This window comes from Eriocheir sinensis, chromosome 16, assembly GCF_024679095.1.
Source record: "Eriocheir sinensis breed Jianghai 21 chromosome 16, ASM2467909v1, whole genome shotgun sequence".
Lineage (NCBI taxonomy): Eukaryota > Metazoa > Arthropoda > Malacostraca > Decapoda > Varunidae > Eriocheir > Eriocheir sinensis.
This window is the reverse complement of record NC_066524.1, coordinates 17603794-17609986: the sequence shown is the minus strand read 5'-3', so window position 1 is coordinate 17609986 and position 6193 is coordinate 17603794. Positions and strand designations below refer to the sequence as shown.

The following is a 6193-nucleotide window of genomic DNA, read 5'->3' as shown; positions in this document are numbered from 1 at the left end:
TAGGCCTACCAGTAGAATCCGCATGAGTCAAAAGTTAAGAATGGATCAGTGTATTGCTGGACGGTGCTGAGGTCAATTGTATCTTTTAACGATAGGAGTGTTATGTACTCGTTCGCTCGTCGCCAACCTTGAGAAGTGGTTGGCTATTTCCTTTACTGTAAAAAGAAATATGAACTCTGTCAGTGTGAGTCACCAACACACACACACACACACACATTCCAATTCCCAAACATTTGTTGATCTGCCTGACATATCGCCCAGTTAATCCGTGTGAGGGTGGGGAACCATGGAGATATACGGGATGAAGGTGAACGAAAAGGAAAAAAGAAAAGCCATGTAACTATGTGGTGCCCAAGACCACATCTATAGTCTGAGTATTTCACTAAATTGCGGTATCAAAGAGAACGGACCATGGAAAAGCAATTTAAATGAGTAACTGTACTATATGTCATAAGCAATATACAAATAACATAACTTACAAAATACAGCATTGGTATATTGCAAAATGTATCCATATGGCTGAAATGTATTAATGAAGTCTTATGCAAGCCAAGTGACGCATTTTTTTTTTTAAGTCGCGGCCTATTGCGCCGTTAGGCTTTTTTCACTGGTGGGGGCCTATTGGTCGGCCCAGCCCGTTGTGGCGCAGGCGAGTTGTCATAGTGGCGCCATCTTGTTTTGGCTCATACTGCCCCCCGGAGTTCATCTTTGAGCCTCTCTTTGGAGTCCGGGTTGACAGGTGGTCTTCAGGGCAGCATGTGGGTGGTCTTCAGGGCAGCATGTGGATGGTCTTAGGCCACTCGGCGGTGACTGAAAAATTAGAATACAACAAGTGTTAATAGCACAAAAACTTTGCTTGATCGGCGTCGCATGACCCTCCAACACACACACACAATTTATATTATGCAACTAGGGGTCTAAAATGGAAAATGCTGAAAAGTAAACACTTGCCTGCGCCACAATGGGCTGGGGCCGACCATCAGGCCTTTCTATGAAGGCCTACCGGCACCACAGGCCGACAAAAAAAAAAAAAAAATATGCCATGTTGTAGGGTTCATCAGGGATAACAAATGTTATTATACAATGCCATGTCTACAATGCATGGGTAAGCCAGGACAAAAACGAAGAGAACAATAAGATGGACAATCTATCGTATAAAGACGCTCGTATCTCACTCCCTACCCCACGAAGTACTCTTGTTTTGTCATATATGTCGTCTCAACTTTCGAACCTCCCATAAAGCAGTAGATAAAAGTATAAATATCAAAATTTTGAAAATACCTATGAAAAGTGTGTGCTAACCCTTGCAGCCGCGGCAGGCTGAACAGCCCAATGCGACGAAATGTGAAAACAGGGGGTACGAGGGGGATGCAGCTCCCTGTAAGAGGTTAGATATATCTTTTAGTGGTGTCTCAGTCTTTCAGTGACCCTAAGGGGTGGCGGAGCCATGGGGTACTCCGGCCCCAGAGGCTGTGCGGGATTTCTTACAGAGAATATGGCTATTCTAACACTTGTTTTGATCTCTACACTCTTTCCTGTGGTTTTCCTGGAGATTTGAAGGTTAATGGAATATATACATGACAGCAGAAAAGCAGTTAGTTAGGTAGGAAAAATGATATCGGGGCCTTAATGAAGTCAGTCTTTACTAAAATGGTTAGTAAACATATACGCACTCAGTACTCACCATAGAAGGAACGTTCCAGGAGTACATAGCGCAGTCGAAGCACACGCCAGGCACCCGATTTTCCAAAGAGAACCGCACAAACAGAATTCCGCCGACGCCATATCAACTTCAAAAGACAGACGTCAGTTACTGACTGTGGCGCCACCACCAGCCCCGGCCCCCTGCACACAACTATAGAGATGCCAGATACCACTTTGTCTTTTAAATAGAATCTCTCAGGATCCAGAATTATCACCTTCTTGCCAATATATTTCTTAGTGGCGACAAAGAAAATGATGTATATATATGAGATGGGAATATATTACAAACTTAAAAGAGTGGGAACGCCATATCATGGGGCTGGGGAGAACGCCCCCAGATTGCAGCTCATGGGTGTACGATAGCTATTAAAAAAAACGATACACAAATCTGCTGTAGAGCGTCAATTTATTCTAGCATCATACTCTTTCATCAGTAATTAACGATTTTAACAATAAGTTAGACTGAGTGTCGCTAATTTTGTTGACGGGTAGAGGAATATTATCTGTTATTTCTTATCATCACTTGTAGATGCAGTACAGGTTTGATGCGCCGTTGGAAATGTTATTCTCGTGGGAGCTATATTCGAGGCGCGTAGTGATTTTCCATGTTTACCCTCCTTTATTATCGTCAAAACTCACCCAGTCTCACAGCAACCAGACCACAACTCCGAAAGCCTTGTCAAATGTGTGTGGTAAGTACTTCCAATGGCTGCAACGGAGATTATACTGTCTTGTCCATGTGTTGTGATAAGTGAAAATGTTTAGGAATATGTACACAATGGCTGTCTCTCTTATACAACCCCTTCTACTACTTCTGCATGTGTCTTTGCTGTCATAGAACATCTTTCCCGTCCATTTGGTTTACGGGGAGTTGCTGGTGGTGGTGGTGTGATATGTAGGGCAGTAGGTACTATTCGAGGTCGGATCATTATAGTTTACCCCTCCACCTCCACACACACCTCCGTTCTCCCTCACCTGTACCTACCACCCACATACCTCACCCTAGGATTTTGATGATGTAATGATTCTCTCTCTCTCTCTCTCTCTCTCTCTCTCTCTCTCTCTCTCTCTCTCTCTCAATCTAGGCGTAATGGCACCAGTTTTTTCCGCTTTAAGAATGTGAGTTAGAGTGAAGGAGGTGAAAAGTTCCTTCGGTTTTTGTGAAGAGTTTTCGTGGGAGTGCGAGAAGGGAAGGGAAGGAGAGGAACAGACCCGTAAGAATCCTCAGCCTTTTCTACGTTATTTTCCTCGCTAATGTCGTCATATAAAATAGTCTCTAATTAATTAATGGATCGAACTCACTGCCAACTTTCTTCTTCTCGTATTATTAATGAAGGGAGAGTCCCGCCATTGTCGTGCCCCAACAATGGAGTTACTCAGTCAGTCGTGGTTGATATATTGAATTTCTTGCCCTGTTAGTCAGCCGTGGTTAATATAATGAATCCCTTACAGTGGGACGGGAAGGCAGACGCGCTTTGATATCATTTGCCAAAGACACGAGAGAACATGAGGAGTCTTTGGACCGATGTTCGTCTTGTCCGTGTGTTGTCATATATTGTAACTTTCAGGGCAATTTTTTCAGACGGTTTAGATTCCCACAACAAATAACTCCATAGGTCACAACGGGGATTATACTGTCTTGTCCATGTGTTGTGATATATTGTAACTTTTAGGTATGTTTTTTTCAGACGGTTTAGATTTCCACAACAAATACTTCCATAGGCCACAACGGAGGTTATACTGTCTTGTCCATGTGTTGTGATATATTGTAACTTTCAGGGATGTTTTTTTCAGACGCAATAGATTCCCACAACAAATAACTCCATAGGTCACAACTGGGATTATACTGTCTTGTCCATGTGTTGTGATATATTGTAACTTTTAGGTATGTTTTTTTAGACGCAATAGATTCCCAAAACAAATAACTCCATAGGTCAAAACGGAGATTATACTGTCTTGTCCATTTGTTGTGATATATTGTTATTCTCAGGTATGTTTTTTCAGACACATTAGATTCCCACAACAAATACTTCCATAGGCCACAACGGAGATTATACTGTCTTGTCCATGTGTTGTGATATAGTATAAGTTTAAGGTTCGTAATTTCAGATGTTTTCGTTTCCCGCTTCTAACTTTTTTACCAATTACTTATTATTACTTACTCATAGTTTTCTGAAGAGTATTGTTTGTTAGATGATTAACGTTCATGTTTTCTCCTTATCTCACACAGACGCAGAGACAAGCATCAAGTGTTCAGTGTGTCAGTGTTACAGTATTGGTGTTATGGAAAATGTTTTAAGCCCTCAAGCCCTTCAGACACAAACAGGGCTGGTCTGCATGGGGTGATCTCTCTCGCCGCCACCACCACCACTCGTGTTTCAAGGTAAGTAACTGATTTTAATAGTCACTTTATTCACTAGATCTGCGTGTTGTTTTCTCTCTCCTATATACCAAGTTCAGTTATGATTTTCTGGTTTGGGAAGCGCTTCGAATCTTTGCTCTCTTCCTCTCTCTCTCTCTCCCTCTTCCCCCTGTCTCTTCCCTTTTATTAATCTTTACTCACTCATTCATTTTTATCTCATTCTCAACCACCACCAATTAGCTTTCGACCGCATTTTCCTCTCTCTCTCTCTCTCTCTCTCTCTCTCTCTCTCTCTCTCTCTCTCTCTCTCTCTCTCTCTCTCAGTAATACCTGTAACACCTGTGATTAAAGGATGGAGAGGCCGCACGGGAGCGATAGGACGGAAAACATCAACAAGGCAGCGGGAGGGAAAGCCAGACGAGTGTGGACTGTGTTTAGGGTACGGAGAGAGAGAGAGAGAGATAGAGAGAGAGAGAGAGAGAGAGAGAGAGAGAGAGTCTATGTTGACCACACTTTCCTCTTACATATTTATACAAAGGATCTTAAATTATCACATGGAAAATAAAGTTATAATCAGAGTATCTTGTATTTGGTTGGAAAAAAAAACTACACTACATTAAATAGATATAATGTGAACAGAGATACATACATACATACATACATGCATACAGACAGACAGACAAGTAAACAGAGTAAGATAAAGAAAGAGAAGAGGAAGCAAAAGAGAGGATAAAAGAGGTACATAAAGAGTGAGTGGAATAGATAGCACACACACACACACACACACACGCACACACACACACATCACGCCAATTGGGATCGTTTGAGGAGCGGAATGTAAACAGAGTCGTCGATAATAGCGTAAAGAAGGTCCTCATTCGTTCCTTACCTGTCAATTAACCTGGAGATGTGTGTGTGTGTGTGTGTGTGTGTGAGAGAGAGAGAGAGAGAGAGAGAGAGAGAGAGAGAGAGAATTTCAATAGCAAAGGCGAAATGATAGATAGATAGATAGATAGAAAGATTTAAAGTACATACCTCTACAAACTCACCTGTCCTTGCTACTATATCACGCAACCTCACCTTTCCCTCTGACATACCTTACCCCAAGTTTACCTGCCTAAGAGTTGTTGAGTGTAGGAGGGACTTGGGTAAACATGGAAAGGGCAGCCGACTCCTTCTCCCTCCTCCCCTTACCTACCCTTCCTACCTACCTACCTGTCTGTCTAATTACCTGTAGGATCAGAGGTCAAATTAATGAAGCCAGGTAGAGATTTTATGATGTTTTTTTATGCCGAGTTTTTTTTTCTGATGTTTTTAATTCTCACGTCTTTTTTTTTTTTTTTTTTTTTCATGTTGACTAATTATCTAAGTGCTCGTTTCAAAGTCTCGTTCTCCCACCCATCCCTCTCCCCAGCATCCTCTCTTTATATCTCTCTCTCCTTCTCTTTCTCTTAGTAAATAGCATCATATTTTTTTTATCTAGATGTTCTTTTATGATGTTTGTTTTCCATTTTCCTTCTCCATTCATCCTCCTCTCTCTCTCTCTCTCTCTCTCTCTCTCTCTCTCTCTCTCTCTCTCTCTCTCTCTCTCTCTCTCTCTCTCTCTCTCTCTCTCTCTCTCTCGTAACCAGCATCATTAGCATCATAAATCCAAAATGAGGTGCAGTTAATAATTATGAGGAATTTTGTCCCTATCTCCCTCATTTATTTATTTCCTTCCTTCCATTCCTTTCCCTTTTTATTTCCGCCTCTATCTCCATCCCATTTTCCCTTTTCCTTTCTTGATCTCCATTTTCCCTTCCGGCTACATGCTTCTTCCTCCTCTTTCTCTTCCACCACATTCCACTTTGGGTTCTTACATAATTTCTTTCTTTATTTTAGCCTTTTCCTTCTCTCTCTCTCCTCCTCCTCCTCCTCCTCTCCCCATCTATTCCCTTCCCCTTCTTCCTTTCTCTCCTTCATCCATCCTTCATCATTTCCTTGTCTTCCTTCTCCCTCCCTTTCCTTTCCTTTCCTTCCCTTCCCTCTCCTTTTTGTTTCTTTCTCTCCTTTCTCTCCCTTCCCTTCCCTTCTTTTTTCCTCTCCCTGCCGTGCCTTCCACTCCTTTCTCTCCCTTCCTTCCCTTCT

At 42.1% G+C, this 6193-nt stretch overlaps 1 long non-coding RNA gene across 1 annotated transcript; it reads right to left on the bottom strand.

Moving 5' to 3' along the window:
* Window positions 1–423: 423 nt before the first annotated feature.
* On the bottom strand, window positions 424–1828 carry LOC126999474 (uncharacterized). Its single transcript, XR_007753381.1, has 2 exons — window positions 1685–1828; window positions 424–810 (listed from the first exon to the last, which is right to left on the bottom strand). It is a non-coding gene; the product is annotated as an uncharacterized LOC126999474 (long non-coding RNA).
* Between the last annotated feature and the right edge of the window lie 4365 nt (window positions 1829–6193).